Source organism: Chrysemys picta, chromosome 11 (assembly GCF_011386835.1).
Source record: "Chrysemys picta bellii isolate R12L10 chromosome 11, ASM1138683v2, whole genome shotgun sequence".
Classification (NCBI taxonomy): Eukaryota; Metazoa; Chordata; order Testudines; family Emydidae; genus Chrysemys; species Chrysemys picta.
In genome coordinates, this window is record NC_088801.1 from 26,137,620 (window position 1) to 26,163,771 (window position 26,152).

Sequence of the window (26,152 nt, forward strand, 5' to 3'; positions counted from 1 at the left end):
CTTGTATGCTGTGTTTGTGGCATGTATTAACAACATCTATGGTGCTGACATGTCTTTTTGGCTTTTTTCACCAAGAAATCTCGGCTCCTGGCATTATGGAAGTTAATTATTTTTGTGGCAAGCAGTATAAATGTACTGGAGCACTTGAAAAATGTCTGCATTTTAATCCTCCCCTAAAGGTGTGAGGTAGTCAGAGTTTTTCCATGTGCTCTACGGGAGCATGTGCGGGAGTGGGGACTCTACCCCCCCTTTTACAACTGCTTCTTCCCTTCCAGCTCCCCACCCAAATCTTCCATCCACCCATGCTTTGCTAGCTGGCATATGTGAGGGAGAGATGGCAGGGCATAATCCTGCTCTCATTCTATCCCCTTTAGGGAGCTTAATCATAGTGACACTTGTCTGCTTTCTGTGCTCCAATTATAGCAAGCCTCTACACATACAGTGCAATGGGGGAAGGCTCTTGCATCCTCACTACTTCCCTTTCTAAGCCATCTAATGTTTGGTATTGTTAAATTTCTGTTTAAATGATGCACTAAAACCCTTATTTGAGAATTAAACTGCGAGGGAGTTTAGGCTTGATATAAATGTTGATTATTTCTCTGGATACCCATATGCACCAAAAAAAAAAATAATAATAATAATAATGCATGTCAGCGAGTCTAAGAGCCTAGGTCAACTTTTGTGTTCAAAGGGCTCACACAAACAAGCTAAAAATAGCAGTGTAGACATTTGTGCTCTGAGACTCGCTGCCACAGGTCTTTTTTTTTTCCTGTATAAACATACCCTCTATTGAAAAAGTGCATGAGCTGACATTCATCATCACTTGCATCTTCACCATATGTTCCATTCCGTTGCTTCACTTGGGATCCATACCAACATTTACACACTCAAAATAGCATTCGTGGGCAGGGGGCTCTTCTGTCAGCAATAGGCAGCTCCTTGTTCATGATAGATGCTCAATGCCAGATGAAGGCCTCTTACTTCACAGTAGGCATTGCAAATTTCAGCTGCTGGCCTTGTGATTGCTGACTACTATGCCACTGACCAGCTAACGTATATGTACATAATCCTGTTCTTGGATAGACTATTTTCCAGTCTGTTTCTCTGCTGATCACTGTTGTGGAAATGGAGGTTATTCTGCCATTAAATCTGGGAGTTAACCATTATTTTGATACTTAAATTTAAACACTTTTTCTTATTAGTTTTCAGTGTATGGTGAAAAATTTCTATATGCTGGCTCAGAAGCCATGTATACAGAACAAAAAGCTTCAAATTCAGCAGCATGAGGAAGTTTCTCCATTTTAGGGTTCAAGAGAGTACATCAGGAAACTCAATCCTGGGCATTTTTCCCCCAGCCTTGCAAGCAAAGGCAGATACTAGGAGGGGAGAGAATATATTTTCCCAAGAGGTACAAAAAAAAAAAAACATCCCCCCCCCAAAAAAAAAGTCCCCACAGATAAACTTGTGCCTGGAGGACAAGTTCAATAACTGAGCAAAAGGCTTGCGGGGCAGTTTTCTGTTCAGAGAGTTGGATTGCATCAGTTAATTACCTTCTCTCTCTCCACTTCCTTTTCAAAATTCAGTTTGCCGAACTACAATAAGGAGCAAAAGATAAGATTTTTGTATCTCTAGAAGAGATTAGTTCAACTACTAAAATATTAATTCCACGTAAAGCTACCAATTTAGATGAGCATGTATTCTTGACAAGACGCTGGGAATGCTATAATACATTTCTCTTCTAACCATGCCAAACTTGGGTACTTAAATTGAAGGCCATTATCATTTTTAAATGGGAACTGCAAAATATTTGACTTCTCAGTCTTGCAAAGAGCAGCTCTTCCGTTCCGAAACAGAAACATTAGTAGACAATTGAGTCCTTAATGTCAAAAAAGTGTTGTCTGTAAAGTTCAGTTGATGAAAGTTTGGTGATCAACAGGGATATTGGTGGGTTAAATGTGCACTCCCACTGCCCATGCTGGATCTCTTATAGCTTGTCACCTGGGCTGTCAAGGCAGCTTCTTTCATGAGCACTATATTTACTTTAAAATATTGGCTCCAATTTACGTTTCTTCTTTCATTCCCTCCAAAAGTCAGTGCAGATTCCCACCTAACTGAACAAATATTAAATCAAGGAGCTTGGTATAGAACACGTTTATGTTGTAAGTCACTTTTGTAATGTGCCACGCATCTAGTTTGATACTAACTCCCCATTTAATAAAAATAACCAATTGTTCTACTATATATTTACTTCACTAACCTATCTTATGCGTTAGCTAAAAACAAGTTTAATTTTTTGTTGCAAGACTCCATTCTTTTTTCACTCTGATTCTGTGACTCTGAAAGCTGATCAGGCTAATAAAATGAATTGTCTTTCTATATATTTTCTCAACCACAGTTTGTAGAATTAATTGGAAATGTGTCTTAAGCCTTCATCCAGCAAGTTTTTCTGCATTGTCAGAACCTCTCCTGCCCCACTCACCGGGATTCCAAGTAGGCACACTTGGGAACGTTTACAGGATTAGGAATTTTAAACTGGGAAGGAGGTAGATTAAGTGTGTTCACGTCCCTGTTTTGTTCCTAGGTGGGTTTGGCAGGGGTGTCCAGCTCAAATTAAATTAACAATACGTGGTCAGTAAAGCAAGATAACTCACCAAATAAATTCAAGATTTACATTCAGGTTTAGGAGTAATGAAGTAATTACTAGCTGATGTGCAGCCCTGAAATTGTGATGCAGATAAAAGTTAATCCATAGCCCAATTCAACCCCTACTGTTTGATTCACACTGGATAGATGAGTTGGTTTTGGTTTTAGTTACAAGAAGCCAAATGCCAGAAATACTCTGAATTTTTATTTAAAATAAAAAAGTCTAGCCTATGTGGTTGTGAAGATGATCTTAAAGATGTGAACTAAGTGCATAGGTGCTGGGGATGATGCTGATCCCCTGGCTTGAAGTGGTTTCCATTATATACATGGTTTACAGTTTGGTTCAATGGCTCTCAGCACCCCTGACTAAGTGTCAACCAATGGTGTAGTTCTTGCCTGAATCTTTGGACAACCTAAAATATAATTCAGAGCAGTGTAAATTGTCCCTTATTGCAATGGGCTGTTGATTCTGAAGCCTAAGAATGACACAAATCGGTTAACAGTACTTTAATCAGCAATGAAAGAGCTATGATGGATACTCACCCGAGAGTGTACCCTGACAGTCTGTTGCAGAAAGTAGTTGTATCCTTGCCTCAGCCTCCCCTAATGGTCTTTCAGTTAGTTCAGTGAGGCTTTTAGGGGTCTAGTTTATTTAACAAAAGGCCACACCCTGGTACAAGAGGAAGCCTTCACAGCAGGATCATAACTAAGGCTACACAATTTTTTCACAGAGGTTGTGGAAGTCATAGAATCCATGACTTCCACAACCTCTGTGAATTCATCCCAGTCAGCCAGGAGCTTCAGGGGGAACGACACAGGACTCCACAGGTCCTCGTGGGTGCTGGGGGCCCCTGGAGTTCCCAGCTGCTGTGGGTGGCGGGAGGACCCTCCCCAGCTCCCGTGGAAGGGGGCTCCCCTGGATCAGGCAGTGGGGATCCCCAGAGCTCGGAGTGGCCTCCAGAACTGCCCAAGCTTTGCAGGCAGTGTGGGGACCCTGGTCACAGGCTTCCATCAATTTTTGTTTATTGCCCATTACCTATCAGTGACTTTTGCTAAAAATATCCGTGACAAAATCTTACCCTAACATTAACTCTACTTCCTAGTTATGACTAAGGCTATCTGTCCCACTTGCTTTCCTCTGTCTCCTCCATCCAGGCGCCTTACCTTTTCTGGAGTCAGGCCTCTTGTCACCACCTGGGGAAGCATCCCCCCACAGAACTCAGGGCCCCTGCAGAGGGCAAACCACTGGAACTCTTCTCTGGCATTGCATATAGTTCCACCACAATCTGGACTACCTACTGCTGTCTGGGAGGCTTCTTTTGCTGGGCCCAGGTGTCCCTTGGGCCTTGGCACATTCCTAGCTCTCCCCTTTCAGAACCTCTTCCCTCTATGACAGTGGTTCTCAATAGGGGGTGTGCAGCCCCCTGGGGGTTTGTGAACCTTTTCAGGGGGGCCACAGGGCCCCACAGCTAAAACCCAAGCACCTCCCACAGGGCTGAAGCCCTGATTCCCCAGCGCCCTCCATGGGACAGAGTTGGGGAGCATGGGGGTGTTGCCCACCCCCAAACTGCAGTGCAAGAGCAGGGCAGACCTGTCGCAGGCAGCTCTACACTCCCCGCCCCCTAGCCAGGTCAGAGGCGGGCAGCTGGAGCCGGGCAGTATGGGACAGCTGCTGCTCCGGCTGGTACCATGGAGCAGGCAATGGCACTGTTCCCTTGTCTCCTGCTGCTGCAGGGAGTTGAAGCTGCTGCTCAGCTCCCAGCCTCCTTCGCTCACACAGCCGGTAAAAGCTGTTGGGCTGGGGACCGACTTCATGGCTGGCAGAGCCCTGGGGAACAGGGAGCGCAGCTGCAGGGGGGAGATAACCCCTAACTACCCCTCTCCCTGCACTCTGAGCTACCCCTCCTTGCACCCTGAGCGAACCCCCTAGCTACCGCCCTGCCTGCACACAGCCCTAAACTGTGCTCAAACTTTTTGAGCTGAGCCCCCCACCATTGAGTTATAATTTTTGGTTACCCCCCCCCCCACCCTGCCTAGACAGGTGGGTGGCCTGCTGAGGTGAGTCAGGGGGTGGAGGTGGCGCTCCTTCCCCAAACCCTGTCATGTAGAGCTGGCTTGAGCCCTGCTGGCCCCTGCCCACCCAAAATAGAAGTCAAATTACACCTATGCCCGAGTCCCCCCCTCCACTGCTGGGCCCTGGAGTTTTTATGGCATGTGGCCGGGGCCTCAGAAAGAAAAAGGTTGAGAATCCCTTGTGATGTTCCCCTGGTGTTATCTGGACTGGTGATCTGCAAGGTCACTCCAGTCTTTGACTCTGGGAGCCAGCCTTACCCTGCTCTGCTGTGAGACCCCCCACCCCTGGGCTGTTCATGCACAGCCTCTAGCATGTAAGCTGCTTGGATTGTGCAACCGAATGACACTAGCTAATATTTCCGGTCCCAGACACAATCCTAGGAACCTCCATCTTGTAAGTGTCCAAGTTATGCCTGCTGGATGCTGCAAGCTTATATGAGTTCATCAATTTAACAAAGAAACTGATATGTACCAGGCTTGTTATCCCAAGGGAAGTCTCTGACATGCTTCAAACCAAATGCACAGCTCAGGTAGAATAAACGAATTTATTAACTACTAAAGATAGATTTAAAGTGATTATAAGTCAAAGAACAAGAAGTCAGATTTGGTCAAATGAAATAAAAGCAAAATGTATTCTAAACTGATCTTAACACTTTCCGTGCCCTTACAAACTTAGATGCTTCTCACCACAGGCTGGCAGGTTGTCCTTCATCCAGGCTCTCCCCTTTGATCAGGGGTTTAGTTGCTTGGTGGTGATGTCTGTAGATAGAGGTGGAAGAGAGAGGAAGAGCATTGCGCCCCCCCTTCAGAGTCAGGTGAGCTTTACCTCATCGTAGTCCTAAACTGCACAAGGGAAGGGGGATGACTCACTCGAGAGTCCAACAGATCCTTTGTTGCTGCAAAGGCCAGTGTCCTTTGAGGCTGGGCTGGGTTTGTCCCTTACATACTCTGCCTCTCCGTTCCTGGAGAGTTTTTGCCTGGGCTTGTTTTAAGCCATAAGGACACATTTTCAGCCTCATAACCAGGGCCAGCTTTAGCAGGTGCGGGGCCCCACGCCGGGACGTGAATTGTCTCGCGCCCCCCCCCCAACTCTGCCCCGGCTCTACCCCCTCCCTGCCCCATTGGATCCCTCCCCAAATCCCTGCGCTGCATTCCTCCTCCTCACCCCTCCCTCCCAGGCTTGCACTGATCAGCTATATGGCGGCGCAAGCGCTGGAGGGAGGGGAGAGAAGCAGGATGCGGCCTTCCCCCCCCCCCCCCGCTCCGCCGGCAGCCCTGGACATTGCGGGGCCCCATTCCGGGGAATCGGCCGAATCAGCTTAAAGCCGGCCCTGCTCATAACTATATACCTGAAATTACAACCTCTAACAACAATGCTCAGTGCACCATGAGCCTTCCAAAGACACTCGCCATGACAAACTTTGCATTGGATACCACACAATCATCTTCTAAGGATGAACGTGGGGGTGCAGGGTGTTCCCTGGAGATTACAGAGTGTCACACCCCTGCTCTAGGAGTTCATTTCCTGGGGCACTCTCTGACCAGCTCCCCAGAGCAGTCCCTCTCCTCAGGAGCTTCCTCTACATTCTGGCTTCTTCAGTGAGCCCTCCTGACCTGTCATCAGGCCCAGGTGTTCCTGAGCTGAGTAACTCCTGCCCAGCCACCTAGGCACTAAGAAACTCTCAGGTGCTGGGGGCTGGCTCATTCTCCTGTGGCAAGCCTAGCTAGCGACCAGCTACCTGTACCAAGTGCCCACAAGCATGACTGTAGTGTCAAACCCTACTGTAAGGGGGAGGTCCCAGAGCAACCTTGCCCCATGGCAGAGCTGGCATCTACTCCCCCTTGCTAAGCAGCACTCTGGCTTCAGCTTGCTGCAGGGGGCAGGGCCGGCTCTAGCTTTTTTGCCACCCTAATCAGTGAAGAAGAAGAAGAAAAAAAAAGATAAAGCCGCGGTCAGCGGCACTTTGGCGGCTGCTCTACCGCGCGGTGTCATTCTTCGGCAGGAATTCGGTGGCCGGTCCTTCCCTCCGAGAGGGACTGAGGGACCCGCTGCCGAAGACTGGGACCTGCCGCCCCAAGCCCCTGCTTCCTGCGCTGGTGCCTGGAGCCCGCCCTGGGTGGGTGCTAGCTCTGGGGATAGACCTTGTCCCTGGCGCCCTGCCAGCGCCCCAGGGTTTCAAGGGAGCTCCCTGAGATGGGAGGAGAAGGCTGCGGCCAGGCTCTACTGCTCAGCCAGCGAGCACCAAGCCCCAGCCGGCAGGGACTTCGCACCCGGCGCTCCTTACCTGGAGCCCGCCCCCGGGAGGGAGCAAGCCCCGCCCCGGCTGAGCAGCCTCCCAGGTGAGGCGCGTGTGAGGGGCGCGGCTGCAGCGGGCTGGGGTCTGGAGCAGCCAGGGGTGCGCGGCTGCTGCTCGCGCCCGACTCTGGCCTCGCGCCGCAGACGGGCCCCACCCCCTTGGGGGCTGGCTGGGAAGGGGCTTGGCAGCGCCGGTGCAGCTGCAATAGGCGCTCGGAAAGCCGGGAGGCTGCAGCTAGCGGGTGAGTGCTCGGGGCTGGCGGCTCCCAGCGCCGCTGTGGGGGCGCTCCCGGGGCTGCAGGCTTTGCTCAGCGCGCAGCCGCTCGGACTCTCTGCCCCGGGGCGGGCAGCTGGCGCCTGGGTGTGACTGATGGAAGCAGCGGCAGCGCACGGCGGCGGGAGGTGGGTTAAGCGTCGGCGGGGCTTTGGGACCGGTTCCGAGCGGGCAGCGCGAGCAGGGGCAGGGTCCGTCCTGCTGCCCCGTTCATCGCCTCTCCCAGCGCGCCCGCTCCCTTCCAGAGCCCGGGCAAGGAGCCGGAGCTTTCTGCTGTCACTGGCGCGGTGTTTCTAGCCGGGACGCTCGGCCGGCTTAGCAACAACGGCGAGACTGCCCCGGGCTTGGGGTTTGTGAGCATAGCTCAGCCAATCGCTATTCTGAAATAACGTCACACCCAAGCTAGTCAGTCGTCACTTTATTTGTGTTTCACATGGGCTTTATGACAGGAAAGGACCAATCTGACTGGCCAGGGAAGGTTTCCATAAAGCAGAGCAGAGCTTTTTACTCATACTTTGTATGCAGCACCTTTCAGGCTAGGATTGCGAAATGCTGTATAAAGTTTAATTAAACCTCACAATCCTTCTCCCCGTCTCCCCCCAATCCAGGTGGAATGTGTAAGTATTATTTCTGTTTTGTAGATGGGTAAACTGAGGTACGAGTGCCGTGATTTGTCCATGGTCAGAATGAATTATTGTCAGATCAGGAAAGAGAAGCACACAGGCCGTTGCTTTTAACAATTAGATCACACTGCCTTTCCCATTGACAGGTTGTTGTAAACATTTAACAAAGTAATTCCCAGAAGATGGACTGTGTCAAACAGTGCAGTTATGTAGGATTCCTTTGCTTCTGGGATTGTTGAAATCACTTGGCCTTTGACCTCATGCTTTTCAGTGCATTCAAGGCATGTGGGCATTGGGGCCGGCACTTCCATTTAGGCGACCTAGGCGGTCGCCTAGGGCGCCAGGATTTGGGGGGGCGGCAATTCGGCGGTGGGGGGTCCTTCCACGCTCCGGGTCTTCGGCAGCAATTCTGCGGCAGGTCCTTCACTTGCTCTGGGACCCGCCGCCGAAGTGCCCCAAAGACCAGGAGCGCGGAAGGACCCGCCCCCCCCGCCGCAGAATTGCTGACGACGACCGGGAGCGTGGAAGGACCCCTGGCTAGGGCGCCAAAAACCCTGGCGCCGCTCCTGGTGGGCATCCAGTATAACCGTACACTCCATTACTAACAGATCTATCCATTTGTCTTCCATGTACAGTTTACCATTCTTTTTATAGCCACTGTAGTGGCATATATTACATGGAAAGACAGACAGCACTTACTTTAAAGAGAGAGATCAGATCTACATTTTCTAGATTAATGAGACGGAAACTTTATTTAATGTTCAAGAAACAAGAGTGAGAGTGAAAATCTGAAGGGCATCAGGTGTTCATTATTAAATACTTTAAATCCAAAGTATAAACCAGGTGTCCTATTTGTATGAGACGTTTGTATATATTATTACATTTACTAATCCTATGGACCTGATAGTGCTTTACCTGGTCATAGTAGTGTTAGCAGATTGACTGATTCATTGGGATTTATAATAAATGCATTAGATTTTAAAATAAAGGAAAGCAAACAAAGAAAAACACCCCAGAATGTAAAACTTGTGATTGAAATCATGCCAGTAGGTAAAGAAAGCCCTTGAATGTGTATGAAAACAGATGTTCAGACCAGAAAACAGAGAATGCAAAATTAGATGGAGGATGACCCAACTCTGGCTAGTCACTGTATCCAAATAATCAAGCCACTTTGTGCAAAAAGCACAAGGTCATCTGCTTCTAGGGTGACCAGATGTCCTGATTTTACAGGGACAGTCCTGATTTTTGAGTCTTTTTCTTATGTGGGCTCCTGTTACCCCCCCTACCGCCATCCCGATTTTTCACACTTGTTGTCTGGTCACCCTATCTGCTTCCTATGTAGTTCTAGTAATGGCATCCAGATGTAATTGTAGATGTTCATTTTATAGTCTGGATGAAGGGAGTTGTCCCATTTGGCCCTGGTGAAGAGGCCAGTGCTTCATGTTTGGTATCCGTTTGCTCTTTCAGTTTATCAGCACAATTAGCTTAGCTACCTGTTCTGTCCACAGGAGCCATTCCCTCTCCTCCTCCTCCTTTGATCACTTTAAGTGGGTTAGATTTCCCAACACAACAATTACTGTGTTCTCTTTTGCAGCCAGTTCCATCCCTTTAATGACATCCTTCCCAAAGCAGACAGTGATAGGGCACTCGGTGTTAGCCAGGCTTTATAAGAGCTGTGTCTCCCACACTTGACATCTGCCATTCTATCCATGCAATGTTAACTGTATGCAGTCCAGTAAATCCTGTGATCAGCTTAAATGGGATGGATCCAGCATGTTGATCCCTGGAGCACATCTGATGATTTCCACCCCCTGCTGGCACCAGATGGTGCATGCTTTGTCCCGCTCATTCTCTGCTGGATGATGTAGCAGATATGAGAGGAGAGAGAGTCCATGAGTTGTGGATGGTGTGGGGTACACGGGATTAGCTAGTGCAGCCTCTACAAGCTGCTTCAGGGGGAAGGTGCAGGAACTGCAGGAGATGAGACTTCTCCTGCACCGTTGGGGACTTTGCAGGAGAGAGAGTGTCACTTCCTATTAGTGGCAATGCGATCCTCTCCACCCAGTTAATTTAACCTCCTAGGACTTTGCCCCTACCCATCTGCAGATGTGAGGTAGGGGACAGGGAATGCTCCCTTTCACACAGGTGGAAGCTGGCATTGTGTCAGTTATGTGGGTACTATGGAAGGTATATTGGCAGAGTTCCTGTCTGGCCGTCCTGGTCTCAACCAGTGAATTGAGAGAGAGAGAGACTGAAAATGCTAATACAAACTAAGGTTAAACCTATTAGGAAACCCCTCATTTTACTGTAGGACCTTTCAGCTTGGAGAGGCTATGTGGTCAGCAATACCAATAGGTCGCTGGACTTTCTGCAGCTTTGCATATTCTGTGCAAATTATTTAGTGAGCATATTTGCATATCCACTATAAACTTTGACTTATTCATCTCTGCCTGCTCCCAAGCAGTGTGGGGAGGTGGAGCTTAGCAGCTGCATCTGGAATGGGTGAGAGAGAGTTTGGGGGCTCTTTGGGGAGGATGCTGGATAGCCCAGTACCAGTACTGGGCCCCCCTCAACTTCTATCCCAACATTGCCTCTGTTACAGCTGTCCCCACTCGGATCCAATTGGGGGAACAGTAAGAGGGAAGGGGGAGCAGCTGTGTCCCCAGGTGGCAGGGAGGAGGTACTGCAGAGTAATCCCTGCTATATGTGTGTGGTGGAGCTGGCAAATCCTTGTCACATGAGTTGCAGGACACTGGGCAGCCCTGTTTTCCTGTGCAAGTCAGTGGAAGAGCACATCTCTTAGCATGTGATACCTCTGTCAAAATGTGATGAATTTTGCGAGATGTGAGGTCAGATAATAATTAGGGCTTTCATTAATCACAGGTTTCAGAGAGGTAGCCGTGTTAGTCTGTATCAACAAAAACAACAAGGATTCCTTGTGGCACCTTAGAGACTAACAAATTTATTTGGTCATAAGCTTTTGTGGGCTAGAACCCAGTTCATAGGATGAATGAAGTGAAAAATACAGGAGGCAGGTATAAATACATGAAAGGATGGGGGTTGCTTTACCAAGTGTGAGGTCAGTCTAATGAGATAAATCACAGTTAACTCATCATGCGATTAACTAAAAAAAATTTGTGATTTTAAAAAAAATAAATCGCGATTAATCGGACTTATAACCATAGAATACCAATTTAAATTTATTAAATATTTTTGGATGTTTTTCTATACAACATTTTCAATATTGATTTCAATTGCAACACAGAATACAAAGTGCACAGTGCTCATTTTATATTGTTATTTTTGATTACAAATATATGCACTGTAAAAATGATAAACAAAAGAAATAGTATTTTTCAATTCACCTTATACAAATACTGAAGTGCAATCTCTTTATCGTGAATGTAACTTACAAATGCAGATTTTTTTTCTGGTTACATAACTTCACTGAAAAACAGAACAGTGTATAAATTCAGAGCCTACAAGTCCACTCAGTCCTACTTCTTATTCTGCCAATCGGTAAGATAAACAAGTTTGTTTACACTGACGGGCGATACTGCTGCCTGCTTCTTATTTACAATGTCACCTGAAAGTGAGAACAGGCATTCACATGGCACTCTTGTAGCCGGCATTGCAAAGTATTTACATGCCAGATATGCTGAACATTCGTATGCCCCTTCCATGCTTCAGCCACCATTCCAGAGGACATGCTTCCATGCTGATGATGTTGGTTTAAAAAAAAAAAGCATCAATTACATTTGTGATTGTACTCCTTGAGGGGAGAATTGTATGTCTCCTGCTCTGTTTTACCCACATTCTGCACATATTTCATGTAATAGCAGTCTCAGATGATGACCCAGCACATGTTCGTTTTAAGAACACTTTCACAGCAGATTTGACAAAACACAAAAAAGGTACTGATGTGAGATTTCTAAAAATAGCTAAAGCACTTGACCCAAGGTTTAAGAATCTGAAGTGCCGTCCAAAATCTGAGAGGGATGAAGTGTGGAGCATGCTTTTAGATGTCTTAAAAGAGCAACACTGATGCAGAAACTACAGAACCCAAACCACCAAAAAAGAAAATGAACCTTCTGCTGGTGGTATCTGACTCAGATGATGAAAATGAACATGGGTCAGTCCACACTGCTTTGGATCGTTATGAAGCAGAACCTATCATCAGCATGGATGCATGTCCTCTGGAATGGTGGTTGAATTATGGAGGGACATATGAATCCTTAGCGCCTCTGGCATGTAAATATCTTGCAATGCCAGCTACAACAGTGCCATGCGAACGCCTGTTACCGCTTTCAGGTGACATTGTAAATAAGAAGCAGGCAACATTATCTCCTGCAAATTGTAACCAACCTTGTTTGTCTGAGTGATTGGCTGACCAATAAGTAGGATTGAATGGACTTGTAGGCTCTAAAGTTTTACATTGTTTTATTTTTGCTTGAAGTTTTTTTTTACATAATTCTACATGTGTAAATTCAACTTTCATATTAAAGAGATTGCACTACAGTACTTGTATGAGGTGAATTGAAAAATATTTTTTTTGTTTTTTATAGTGCAAATATTTGTAATAAAAAATAAATATAAAGTGAGCATTGTGCACTTTGTATTCTCTGGTGTAACTGAAATTAATATATTTGAAAATGTAGTAAACATCCAAAAATATTTAAAATAAATGGTAATCTATTATTGTTTAACAGCGTGATTAATCACAATTAATTTTTTTAATCGTGCAATTGATCGCTTGACAGCCTTAGTAATAATTTATTTCTGGTTTGTCATCTTCCCTTCCTACTTTCATCGCTTTGCTCTGGGACAATCCAGAAATGAAGGATAATGCTGTCCTCTGAGTGACTCTAGAGCAGGGTACTTTACCTGGCACAGCAGAGTGGAATAGATACGCATCATGCAATTCTCATTAGCTTAATTCTGCTGCTTTATTTGGGGCAGAGGCTATCCTTTCCTTTTTTCCTTTTCTTTCACTCTGTGCTTGCACAGTGCCTAGAATAATGGGGCCTTGATTTCTGACTGGAACTATTTGAGACTGCTGTAGTATAAATAAAAATAAGCTTTGCCCCCAACTGTGTATGAAGCATCACAACACTGATCCTCCTCTAGAGGTGCTCTGCAGGAAAAGGCAAATGCCATATAAGGAAAAGAGGAGAGAAAAAAGAGGGAGAGGTTAGAGACAGATAATTGTAAGTTGTTTGGGAGCAGGGACTTCATTTTTGTTTTATGTTTGTATAGCATCTAGGACCATGGAGTTACAAGTCTCTAAGTCTGGGGTCATAAGTAGGTGGACTGTGGGCCAAATCCGGACTGCCAGATGCTTTGAATGGACCTCAAAATCTTTTTATTTACTTATTATTATAATTGCTGTTATTATGTTTATTATTTTCTCTGGAATCTGGACCTTGACTATACCTTGACCAAGAACTTTGGCCTTGACAACAATAAATGACGACCCCTGCTTTAGGTAATACAAATAATTAATAACGAGAAATAAAGTTAAGGTGGAGAGGGAACATGACCAACTACATATCAGGGAAATAAAGGTCACATGAAAAATCTATCTTGTGGGTTTATCCTGGGACCCATCACTAGGTCTATTGAGATAAATTTGGGGCCCCACTACATCATGTTTCCTGGGGCCCCACTCCCTCTCATTTCACTTTATTTACACAGATATTACATATGTTTTTGGGGACCCTCAAGCTCGGGGCCCTGATACAATTTTCATTTGTTCTCCTCTCTCATCAGCTCTGCCCATCACCATAATACCTGAGCACTTTCAATAGTGAAGGCCCTAGACCACTTAATGGGGTCTCTGGCACTTTTCCCTCTTTGGGGTAAAATCTCTACTTGCACTAGAGGTTAATTTGGGGAGTGGGGTGTTTTCTGATTTAGACTATTCATTTCCCTTTTTGTTGTTGTTGCTGCTGTTAGGGATTTAGGGATAGAAGGGAGATGTCTGTTGTGCTTGTCATTCTGATGGTGGACTGGCCTTTAAGAATCAAGGCCCCTTTGCTATACAGTTCTTGTTTTCAAGAGACAATTGATGTTTTAGTCATACTTCTTAGCTTCTTATTGGAGATTGGTGCCTAATGTCCTTCAACCTAATAAGAAAAATCTCTTAAAACACAAGATGAGTGGTCTCTCTAAGAGAAAGGGAGACACCTAGTAGGATGAGGAGCTAGTCTGACTGTTTAGTGGACATCTGACTTTTGTGATTGTCCATCACTCATCAATCCACAAGTTTCTGGGAGCACTGAAGGAACAACAGATACAAATAAAATTATTTCACTAATCCATTTTACCCTTCAGAAGGTTTTTGGGAAAATCCCCTCTTCCAACATACAGAAATAAGGTTTCATTTCTGCTACATGGAAAATGAGAAATTAAAATAAGATGGGTTATTAAGCCTTACTTGTGGAATGTTGTTTATCCTTATGCCACACTCATGCCCTGTAACTGGGATTCTGTTGATTCAAAGAACACTTACAGTTATGTTGTTACATGTATGTAAAGTGAGTCAAAGTTTAATGACTTCCAGGCTTGGGATTAGGTGTATGTTTGACAGTTTGGAGCAGGTGGAAGCGTGTGTATGACAGCTAAAGCGGCAGCGTTCGTAAACTTCCGACTCAGCAGAGCCAAATTTTCATTAACACTTAGAGATCAAAACCATTGGTACTAAAAGGTACAGTTCTGAAGGTAAATATTTTCATGGGTAAAACTTCCAATAATAACTTTTACTCAGAGATTGAGTCCTGGTCTTATGTTGTGTACAGCAGGCGTGATTCCATTTTATTCTACTATTACTTGTTAAATGAGCCATTCAATCTACATAATAGGTAAAAATCTTCTGGGCTTTGTATTTGCTTACAGGAGATTGCTGATCACAGTGCTCTTTATTCTAAGTCCAGAATGCTTGAATGAAACCAAGGTAGAGTTCAGTTCTACCTCTATCTGTGCTCTTTTCTTGCTCGATCTTCAAAGTGTACTTCAGAATCAGGATACAAGACATATGTTAAAATCCAAAGCATTGCTGTTTTTGTTTTCACTAAAATATTATGGCAGCATATGTTGAGAGGCTTTTTACTTCTTGAGTTAAGGTTGATGCCAGTTTGTTGACTTATTTAGGAATATTTGTTTGTTAGGGGGTGGGGTGTCCCACTCAGGGCCCAGACCTGCAGTCCTTATAATAAGTGTAACCATGTTCCTTGTTATCCTTTAAATTTTTGCAGTAAGGACTGCAGGATTTACACTTCAATGTGTGGAAATATATTCTTCTAACATGGGAAGCAGATGTAAAGGGGGTAGGAGGGAAATCTCAGTCTGCCTGATTGCTTTAGCAATAAATTAACTAAGGAAGTAAAACTTGAATTTTCTAGGCCATACCCTATAGCTATATAAATTCCAAATAGCGGTGAATATTTGTAGTTGAAATGCCTTTTAAAAAATCAAGTTACTCTCGTCTCTTGAGTAATCATACATTGAACAACATAATGGGCATTGTTCTGCTTCGGAATGGAAATGCTGACACTAAAGCTGTGCCTGAGATTTGGAACAGAGCTAGGTTCAGGTTTCAATTCCCCAATGTTTTTGGGCTTTCTGGTGAACTTGGGTTGAGCTACAGCCTTTGGAAGCAATGAGGTGGAATATTTTGGTTTTGTATGATTTTTGCTTAAAACCAGGTCAGATTGGTAGTTTCATCTGCATTTCACTTTGCAGTTTGGGTTTAAACCCCAAACTCTCTGTGTGGGTGTGCGTGTGGGTGTGGGGGGTGCGTGGCCTGGTCTACACTATAGAGTTAGGTCAACAGGGCCATCCTCAGGATTTAATGGGCCCTATGCAGTATTATTAAACTCGTGCACCTATGCCCGACTTGCTCTTAGCAACACAAACGTAAGCTTACAGTATTCGAAAACTTGCCACGTGCACTTTATTAAAAACAGTTTAAACAAATTAAGCACACTATAGTGCTGATGGACTTGCACTAAAGAAGTAGTGCTATAGAAAAAATTCTAATTTATTGATAGAATGATGCAAATAATATTTTTTTTAAAATTTGTCAATATTTTATTGGAAATTACTATGAAGAGGTATTGGAACATGGATTTGTTTTTAATTAAAAGCAATCTTTCTGGCTTTTTTTGGCTGCAAAGTCAGTAATAATGTCATCGTATGACAAACACAAAGTGATGTCTTGTTCGATTGAAAGAATAGCAAGATCAGTCAATGAGCTTTAGTTTTAAGAAACTCCGTTCTCCAGATGCTACTGTTATAGGAATTATCAGAAGAATACGAGTGGCAATGTACACATTAGGATATGTTTCAGAGAGGTAGCCGTGTTAGTCTGTATCAGCAAAAAGAACGAGGAGTACTTGTGCACCTTAGAGACTAACAAATTCATTTGGGCATAAGCTTTCGTGGGCTAAAACCCACTTCATCGATGCATGCAGTGGAAAATACAGTAGGAAGATAGAATATATGTCGTCAAGTTTGCTGGTATGAATAAACTGTACATTGTCCATCACTGACTTTCTATAGTTCAAGTTAATTTAAATCAAAACTATCACCCTGGTTCAGGAGGCTCTCTAGGTTCTTGCACTTTGTAATTAGCTGCTCTTGTTTTCCTATTTCATTTAATTTAGTTATGTCATACAAAAATCCAAACTGTTCATGGTGTGCTCGTCAAGAATTAAACCTTTCATCAACAGCAGGTATTGCTTTATCCATCACAACATTAGAAAATTCAACCTCCAGTTTCTTTTCTGGATCTTCTATGGGTTCATCTGCTCCTTCATATTCTGCTTGCCGCTTTTTTTTTTCGAAACTCTTGTCACATTTGAACATGGAAATTTTGGTTCTACACCAAGTGTCTCTGCAAACTCTCTTACTGTAACTTGTGCTTCTTTGAATCCAGTTTCTCTATGTTTCACTAAAAAGTCTGGTGTGTTGTTTAGTAAGGTAAGTGTTGAATCAAGCTGCATCGTTGGACTCTGCATTATTTTGCTTACACTTGGCCGGGAATGGCGAATCGCAGCCACTGGGAGCTGCAAGTGGCCGTACCTGCGGATGCTCAGGTAAACAAAACATCTTGCGGCCTCCCAGGGGCTAACCTTGAACAAGCCGCAAACCAAGTTTGGGAACCACTGCCCTACCGTGACCACTCTGGTCACCGTTTTGAACTCTGCTGCCGGGTGGCCAGATACACATGAATGCGCCCTTCCCCTTTTAAAGCCCTGCAAAATTTTGAAATTCCATTTCCTGTTTTCTTGGCGTGGAGAGCTCACCTAGCAATTGCCCAGCTGACCAAGCTGGCTCCATGCTGCAGATGCACTCCTGCTTGGAGTACACAGGTGGTGGTGGATCTCCTGGGTCCATGGGGAAAAGAGGTTGTGCAGGCACAGCTCTGATCCAGCCATAAAAAGGTAGATATCTACGAGCAGATCACTTGTGGCATGGCAGAGAAGGGCTACAAGAGGGACATGCAGAATTGCCACCTGAAAGTCAAGGAGCTGTGGCAGGTGTACCAGAAGGCAAGGGAGGCTAACAGTCATTCTGGTGTGGAGCTGCACACATACTGCTTTTATAAAGAGCTGTGTGCCATCCCTGGCAAAGACACCACCGTTACCAAGAGTCCTATGGATACTTTGGGGGACCTGGAGTCACAGCGAGGAGGAGGAGTATGAGGGACAGTTGACTCGGGGATCCAGTGGTGCAGGGAACCAGCACCTGTTCTTGACTATAGAGCAGTTGAATCAGTCCCTACAGTCCAGCATGGGCAAGACTGATGCAGGGGAAGGAACCTCTGGTAAATATGCAGTTTACTTTGATATTGCAGGGACACATCTGTTCATTTACTCTTTTTTAATAATTTTAAATAGGAAGAGGTAACGAAATAACTAAGAAAGGTAGAGTTGCTATCTGCTTCTCATTCCCCTGCATAATTAGGCAGAGGGGGTCCTGCAGAACAGTTTATGTGCACAGGGATGTCTTGTGAATCCTCCATAGAGATCTCAAAAGGTTCCTGAAGGTAGTCTTCAATTCTGTGACTAAGGTTTCTGGGGAGGGCTGCCTTATTTTTTTCTGCTGTGGTAGGACACTTCCCAACACCACTAAGCAATGACTTCAGCAGGCACCATTGCAGCATACAAGCTAGCAGCCTACGGACCTGGTCTGTAGTCAGACGCATGCAGGAGCACCCTTTCGGTCTCCATTACCCTCAGGAGTGTGATAACAGCTAAAATCACCACCCACCACCTGTAAAAATGGTGCCAGTATTCAGTTCAATGGCCCTATCCGCATATACTCATGCCTGTGAGCTACCCTCCTCCATGGTCCCAACTTGCCCACTAATCTCCCCCACCCAAGCTGTCCCATGGTTGGGACTGCCACCGTGTTCCATGAATCCCAAGGAGAAGTGAGAATGTAGTGCTTGGAACTTGTGTGGACCAAAGGGAGTCAGTTCAGTATGCCAAGTTTCCATTTATCTTGTGAATACGCTCTCAATAGTAGCTCTGTGCGTTGTATCTTTTGCAGCTGGAAATGTGGCCTTGAGGGACTCTCCATTCACATCGGCAGAGCAGCTCCGCCAGATAAGGAGGAGAAGGAAGAGGACGTGAGATGACCTGGTCCAAGAGATCCTGCAAGCCGAGCACAGGCTTGGAGGATCACTATCATGGACAGAACAGACAGGGATAGAGCAGAGAGGAGAAAAGCACAGGAGAGAGACATGCAGCAGGACATGCTGTTTGCGTTTTGAGAAGTGTTAGCCATGCTGGAGACACTTGTTGAACTTCAGTTTCAACAGACCGGTGCTCACTTCCCTCTGCAGCCCACAGAGAACTTCATTTTGGGACCTCCCTACCTCTTCTCCCCCCCCCCCCCTTCCATGTGGTGTCCGGGGCTGCGGCTCTACACCTACCACTCCACCCTGGAAGACAGTACAGACAATCACAGCTGCACATACAGTGACCCATGAGAGACATAGTTGGTGTATGTGTTTGTGAAATGAAAATTACTGTTCTTGCCCCTTCAAAGGTATTTCCCCCCGTATTTATAAAGTCTCATTCAGTTATAAATATGTCTATTTGCCTGGATTTGGAATAAATAGCTAGTTATGGAAACTGAATTCATCTTTACTAGTTCACAACATATGCTGGCTGGGTCTTGGATCATTCAGAGATAATAGCAATAGGTACATGTGTGATGTTACTCTCCGCACTCATTACAAGGTTCATACCAGGGTGCACAAAAGCAATGCCAGGCAGAGCATGCTACAGAAACGCACATTACTGTGGCTCACTATTAAGATGATCTTTCAATGACTTCCTGAGTTCCTATAGCTCCCTATTGAGCTCTTTTTATAGCCCTGATATCTGGCTGTTCAAAATCAGCAGACAACCATTCCTCTTCCACCCCGGCAGAAACTTTCCTCCCTTTGCTTCACAGATATTATGAAGTGCACAGCAGGCAGCTATAACCATTGAGATTTTTTTTTTCACTGAGGTCTAATCTTGTGAGTAGACTGCACCAGCGGCCTTTCAAATGGCCAAAGACACATTCAACTATCATTCTGCACTGGCTCAGCCTGTAGCTGAAGTGCTCCTTGCTGCTGTTGAAGTGGCCAGTGTACAGCCACAGAAATAAGGGGTAGGCTGGGTCTCGACGGATCACTATTGGCATCTCAACATCCGCAATGGTAATCTGTCGATCTGGAAAGAAGGTCCCTGCTTGCAGCTTTCTGAACAGGCCTGTGTTCTTAAAGATGAGTGCATCATACACCGTCCCTGACCATCCTGCGCGGATGTTGGTAAAACATCCCCGGTGAATCACCATCACTTGCAATAGAAAAGTAGCCCTTTCTGTTGATGTACTCCATGGCAAGGTGGTCTGGTGCCAAATTGCTGCAAAACCATCCACTACGTTCTGAATGTTGCCCAGAATCACAGTCCTTTGCAGTAGGATGCAATTAATGGCCTGGCACACTTACATCACAGCAACCCCCACGGTGGATTTCCTAACTCCAAATTGATTCCCGACTGATTGGTAGCAATCTGGCATTGCAAGCTGCCACACAGTCCTCACCACTCGCTTCTCCACAGTCAATGCAGCTCTCATTTTGGTGTTGCTATGCCGGAGGGCTGGGGCAAGTTCCACACACACTTCCAGGAATGTGGCCTTGTGCATCCAAAAGTTCTGCAGCCACAGCTCGTCATCCCATTCCTGTGTAATGATGCGATCCCACCAGTCAGTGTTTGTTTCTCTGGCCCAGAACCGGTGCTCCACTGTCTGCAGCTGCTCCATGAATGCCAACAACAACCTTGAATTGTTTGTTTCTAGGTCCAACAGCAAGGCAGCCCCTAAGGAATTGTCTTGTTCTGCTCCCCGGCTCCTCTGGCAGCTCTGCAAATACTGCAGGATCAGGTACATTGTGCTTGCAACACTCATCATAGTAGTGCAGAGCTGTGTAGGATCCATGCGTCTCACACTGATGGCAGACGTGCTGGTTTGCAGGGCTTTTGAAAAGAGGCACGAAACATTATGGGATGCAGATAAAATTCTGGGATGGAGTAAACTGCATCATGGGATGTTGAAACCATGTTCCCAGTCACCCCTGCACAACTCGTTTGCCCTCCTGAGGCATTGCAAACCCCTCCTAAAACACCCTGAGCTAGATGGTGGCAAACTGCACAGTGGGATAGCTATTCACTGTGCACTGCTCTCTGCATCGATGCAAGCCCTGGTAGTGAGGACATGCACTGTTGACCCAAGGAGCACAGTGAACATGCAAAAGTGATTTAATTACTGCAGAGGCTGTACGTCAACGGAACTTAGCTTGAATTAATTTTATAGTGTAGACTTGCCCTTAGAGTGTGAGTGAAACAAATGTTTGTTCAGACTTCTGTGCACTGAATCCACTGTGCTTTACACAGCAATTGTGAGAACTCTGTGAGCAGTGTAGTGATGTGATTAGATCATGGGACTTGTAGTCAGGAGACCTGGGTTCTAGTTGTGACTCTAACTAACTAGCTCTGGACAAACCACTTATTTTCTCTGTGCTTTCCTATCTGTTAAGGGGGAATAATAATGCTTACCTCTCTACTTCACAGTGAGAAACATGTTTGGGCCGCTTCCCTGTAAAGTGGCTGTCGACCATGCAGCTGCTTTTAACAGCAAAGGGGCTAGGCAAGGGAGGGTCTTCAAACTTTGCCCGTTAGCAAAATTCCTTTCTCTGTGCCATCTCCTTGGTTGGGACCTGGTGGCCTAACTTCACTTTTTCTGGAGGAAAGAGGAGGAGTAATGATCCTCCTACCCCGCTAGGGTGGCTTCTTGTTCCCCAGTCACTGGGTGTAGGTGAGCAGACTTCCCATCTGGCTTTATGTTTTTACAGACCATCAGGCAGAGACTGTAGGAAGAAGTTCCCTGTCCTTCCTTGCTGTAGTTACTGTTATCGTTTCCCAGGCAGCTGTCCTACACATTATTTGAGCATTTCCCCCTCTGGGGTGGGAGTCATAGGTTTGGCTGTGAACCCCACCTGCCCTGGTGTCGATATCCCTACTTTTGGCTGGAGACACTGCCATCACCATGCTCTGTAGTGCCTCTGGTTCTCTTTTCAGGGTAGGCAGAGATCTTAATTCTCTGAAGGATGGGGGTCTCATCCCCCTCCCCCCCACAGGTATTTGTTTGCATACTCCATGGAGGTAACCTGATTCCTCTTGGATACTAGCTTCCTCCTTGTCAGCTACTCCATTTGAAGTTTGGCTGACACAGTCACTTTCATGTCTGGAGCTACCTGAGGGGGTCTGATTGACTTCTACTTCTTTTAAAGCCATAATATCATTCCCCAAAAGGAAAGATTGTGGGATATCTGACAATGTGCCTGTACTAGCACCCTGGATAGACATCTGTGCTGTAGGCTGAGCGAAGGCTTTTACACCAGAAACTTTAAACCAGATTTCACACTCTGGGATCATTTGATGGGGTTTCATGACTTGGGGCTTAACTATAGTCTTAGCAGCCCCAGTATCGCTCCATCCAATGAATGTCTCCCCATTAACTACCACCTTCCTCTCCCACTGACGGGCAGATGGAGCTGTACCTGGGAGGGTGTAGCATGACGTGGGCAGTGATTTGAAGTGTGAATGTCTCACCATGAACATTATATGCCATTGGCAGACTGGCTGTGCGACTCCCTCCCACCAGAGCTTCAATCACACAGCTAACTCTGAGGGGCTAGGACGCAGCTGGCCTTTCGAGCACTGCACTGGGCCTCAGTGGGTGGATTGGGCAATCCCTGGCCAAGTGTTGCCGCCGTCCACATATGGAACACTGCTTTTGCCCAGCCATCCCAGGGCTTCTCAGAGATGGTTTCCCTTCCCCTGGGTGTGCCTCTTGTCTTGGGCCTTAACATAGATGGAATGGGATCAGAGGATAAATTTGCTATCAAATCCGGCTCAGCTATCTGCATGTTGGTTGGCCCATTTCCAGTTATGGTTACATCTCTGGGTAGTATTCTGAACTGGATACTACTTGAGGACAATTGTGATATAACTGGGTATCTCAACATCATTGTGTCTGCAGTATAGCTGGGCCATAAAAATCTGACCTCTGCTAAGCAGTTATTTGATTGAAAATGAAGCTTTAAAGAAAATGGAGCCAAATATTGAAAGAATCAAAGTATTGAAAAAAAGTGATTTGATTTGAGAATGTACCAGGTCAAGTCTTGCCCTCATTTATGTTTACATTGGTAAAAGCTGTGCACGTGTATCATGGGCAGAATTTGGCCCCCTATCTAAATTAAATCAGTTACAGCACAAACAGTTCAGTCTAGTGAGGTGGGTTTTTTTTTTTTTTTTTGTTAAGCTAAATGAACCCATTGCCTATAGATCAGGAATTTCAAACCAGGTGGAAAGGTATATGGGCTAACCTGGTATAGCTTAAACACATCAGTGCAGCATGTTGCTATTATGGCAATAGGTACTTCAGAAGAGCTGATTGTTATCTTTCCTAATGATAGGAGGAGGATGTGGCTGAGGCACAATACAAGGAGTCAGGAGGTCTGGCATTTTTTGCTCATGTCTAAATTTTTGTCTGTCAAGAATACCTCTGTGTGTGAGAGCTTTCAGACAAATTAGCTGATGGATTTTCTAGGAATATTTTTCTTACAGCCTAATAAAATTGCACTTGTAGATACAAGCGATAGAGAAGATGAACCTGAAATACTTAGTTCCACCCTGGATTAGGTGATTAGTTAGGATTAAAGATTGACACCAGTGGTAGGAGCAGTGCTTCACTTTATTTTATTGGGTTTATCCTAGGTTTAAATGTGAAGTGCTGTGATTTTTGCCCACTTATTTAAATGGCAAGCTTATATAAAAGACTGTCCACTTTTTTGTAGTGGATTATAAACCATTGACAGTAATAGTATTGCTGTTCTGAAAATACTTCTGTGATATTTGGTGGATTGCTGTCATGAATCCTTAAATAGAGGAGCAAATAATTGCAGTCTGAAATAAGACTTAATCTTCAGACTGTAGAATACAGAGATTTTTTGAATATTTGAACACACAAGTTGATACAATAGACTAGATCATAGATCTTAGACCAATAATCTGTCTCAGGCCGTGCCCAACATCTGTTTCAAAGGAAGACTAAAATCTGTCTCTAATACATGTGTGCAATGTCATTAACATGAGGTTGTGGATAGGAATGCCTCTTTGACGCCTCATAGGTTATGCCCTGAAATGTGGTGGTGATTACCTTTACTGTAGTTGAAACTTGCATAACTGCAGATGTTAATAGTTATACAGTCATCTAGCATCTATTCCTTTTTTTAAAAAAAAAAGTGCAGCCACAATACTTGTCTTGATGATTGCATTGATTCTGTTGTAACAAAGTGGCACTAAAACTCAAAGCTCATTTGAATATATGGAGCTATGATTAGAAGTTTCTGAAATCAATAGGGAAAACATAGGGCACCTAATATCACAGAGCCTTGGTAACTTGGCACGCACCGTGCATGTCCCCTTGACTCCAAAGCTTGGCCTACTAGCCACCTTCTTTCCACCATAGATGAAGCTTCACTTAGGGCTAGTCTACACTAGAATTGCTACAGCAGTGCAGCTGTACCGATGTAGCTGCGCCGGTGTAGTATTGCTAGTACAGATGCTCTGTGCTGACGGGAGAGAGCTCTCCCGTCAGCATAATTCTCCACCTCCCCGAGTGGCGAGAGCTGTGTCGACAGGACAGCTTCTCCTGCCAACATAGTGCTGTCCACTCCTGCATTTAGGTCGGTGTCACTTACATCGCTCAAGGTGGCTCTGACTGATGTTTTTCCCATCAAAAGTAAAGGCTAGTTAGGAAAACAAATTTGGCCATTGCTCCTTCCAAGCAGATTCCCCACAGCTCGTAGCTTCATGACTAGTGTTGTCACAGTAGCATTGTACTCTGGGTTGGAATCTGCTTTCTTCCCAGAAGACCCCTGTCTGGCTTAGGTAATGCAACACCTCACTCATACTTGTCATTGCCATTATTTGTACCCAGTTCTCAGTCCCTCATGGTTGCAAGACTGCATGATATTGTCTTTTGCCTAATGTTTATTACACAAAAGTGACGGGGGAGGGAAAATTATCAGCTGGAATCTGAGCTACCCAGGAAAGTTTCAAACTACTCCAAAATCTGACTTTGTCCACACAACAAGTCCTTTGTCTGCTTTCTACAAATCTATGCCTATGAATTGGATGTAAACAAATGGAGTTTATTTTTTTAAAATGTTTTCTCAAAAGGTAGAATTTGTGTTAAACAGCAAAATAATTAAAAACACAAACATTCAAAAGCCTACATTCATTTCAGTTTTGAAAAAATAATGAACAGCAAGCTGGCATGTTGGTCCAGTTCCTCCAATCCACCTGAATTGTGCTTAGCTGGGGCACAAAGGTGGCTTACTGTCCCTGATCCTGGGACTGTCTAGAGGCCGTTCCAATTATTAGCATCTGGGTGGTTTGGTAACTGATTGGGTGAATGGTGGATTATATTTTGCAGCCCCACACCTGAAGATCTAACCTTCCTTTACAGTACTTTGCTGGTAAATGTCAATTTGATATTCCTCTTGTGGAATGTAAATACAAACTAATGATCGTTTCCTACACCTGTTCCAATCCAGGATAATTTCATTTAATTGCCTAAAAAAGGATCAAAATTGTTCTCTTAGAAAAACAAAAGACGCGCAACAAAGTGTTCCAGGCAAACGAGAGGTGAGATGGATATTGTGTAACATGTCTAGCCTGATTAGACACTGGGCTTCATCTCAGGTTTTGAGCAGCATGCACAGCCACTAGGATGTACCTTGTATCGAAACACCGTATGATTGTAAGTTTCAGGGGATCTCACCTACCTGTACAAAACTTAAAGGCCACCAGGATGCTAACAACTTAAAAAAAAAAAAAAAAAAAAGCTTAAAGATTATTATTGCACAGTGCTTGATCTCAGGTGACGACAATAAAACTCAAAATGGGAAAGGGAAATGCCATTATAGCTTGCTTACATGCAGTCTATGAGCCCTTACATTCCTCTGCAATTCTTCAACTGCTTCTTTCCCTAGGGAAATTTTACCAAGGGCATTTTTTTAACCAGTTCAGATCCCAGCCTGTCATCCTATTGACAACTCCACTTGATTGCCCTTTCTGACAGATGATACCTGGTATTCAAGCATGTACTTGTTAACAGCTCTTTGAATAGTGAACATCTAATAGCACATCACTGAGGTTAAGGTAATAAGTGCCTGTCAGTTGGCAGATACATTCTGATAACCTCACTTCTCTAAGTCTAAGGGGTGGTTGTTCACTTGGACGTCAGATTGTCATTCATTCTTTTTGGCTTAATACCAAAGCATTGTGCCTGTTCCTGTCCCATACAATCCTTTTCTGTCCTCGAATAGTGATCATGCCTCATATATAGCAAAACTATTTTAGTATACAAATAAAGCAGGAGAATTTACTACCTCAGTTTTATTTACTGGCTAAGAAAAATGTGATCTACATCTCCTTGTTTCCCATGGTCACAATTAGCTTCTTTGGGTCACAGGATTATTTAATTAATGAGAGGCTTTGGGGACAGGGCTTGAAAGATTTACACACCTAGTATCCTGGGAATTAAGCTCACTAGCCAGGGGTAAATGCCTGTTACCACTTTTCTCAGGGTCATGCCCCCTGCAATTTAAAGGCACAC

At 45.0% G+C, this 26,152-nt stretch overlaps 1 protein-coding gene across 5 annotated transcripts in view; it reads left to right on the forward strand.

Moving 5' to 3' along the window:
* The first annotated feature begins 7,032 nt into the window (after positions 1-7,032).
* The window catches only part of LYPD6B (LY6/PLAUR domain containing 6B), a 119,739-nt gene continuing 100,619 nt past the window's right edge, over positions 7,033-26,152 (forward strand). For 3 of the 5 annotated variants that reach the window (XM_065561646.1, XM_065561648.1, XM_065561649.1), the window contains exon 1: positions 7,033-7,254. The gene's annotated coding sequence lies outside the window, so the exon portion shown is untranslated. The other 2 variants (XM_065561647.1, XM_065561650.1) reach the window with 1 other exon arrangement.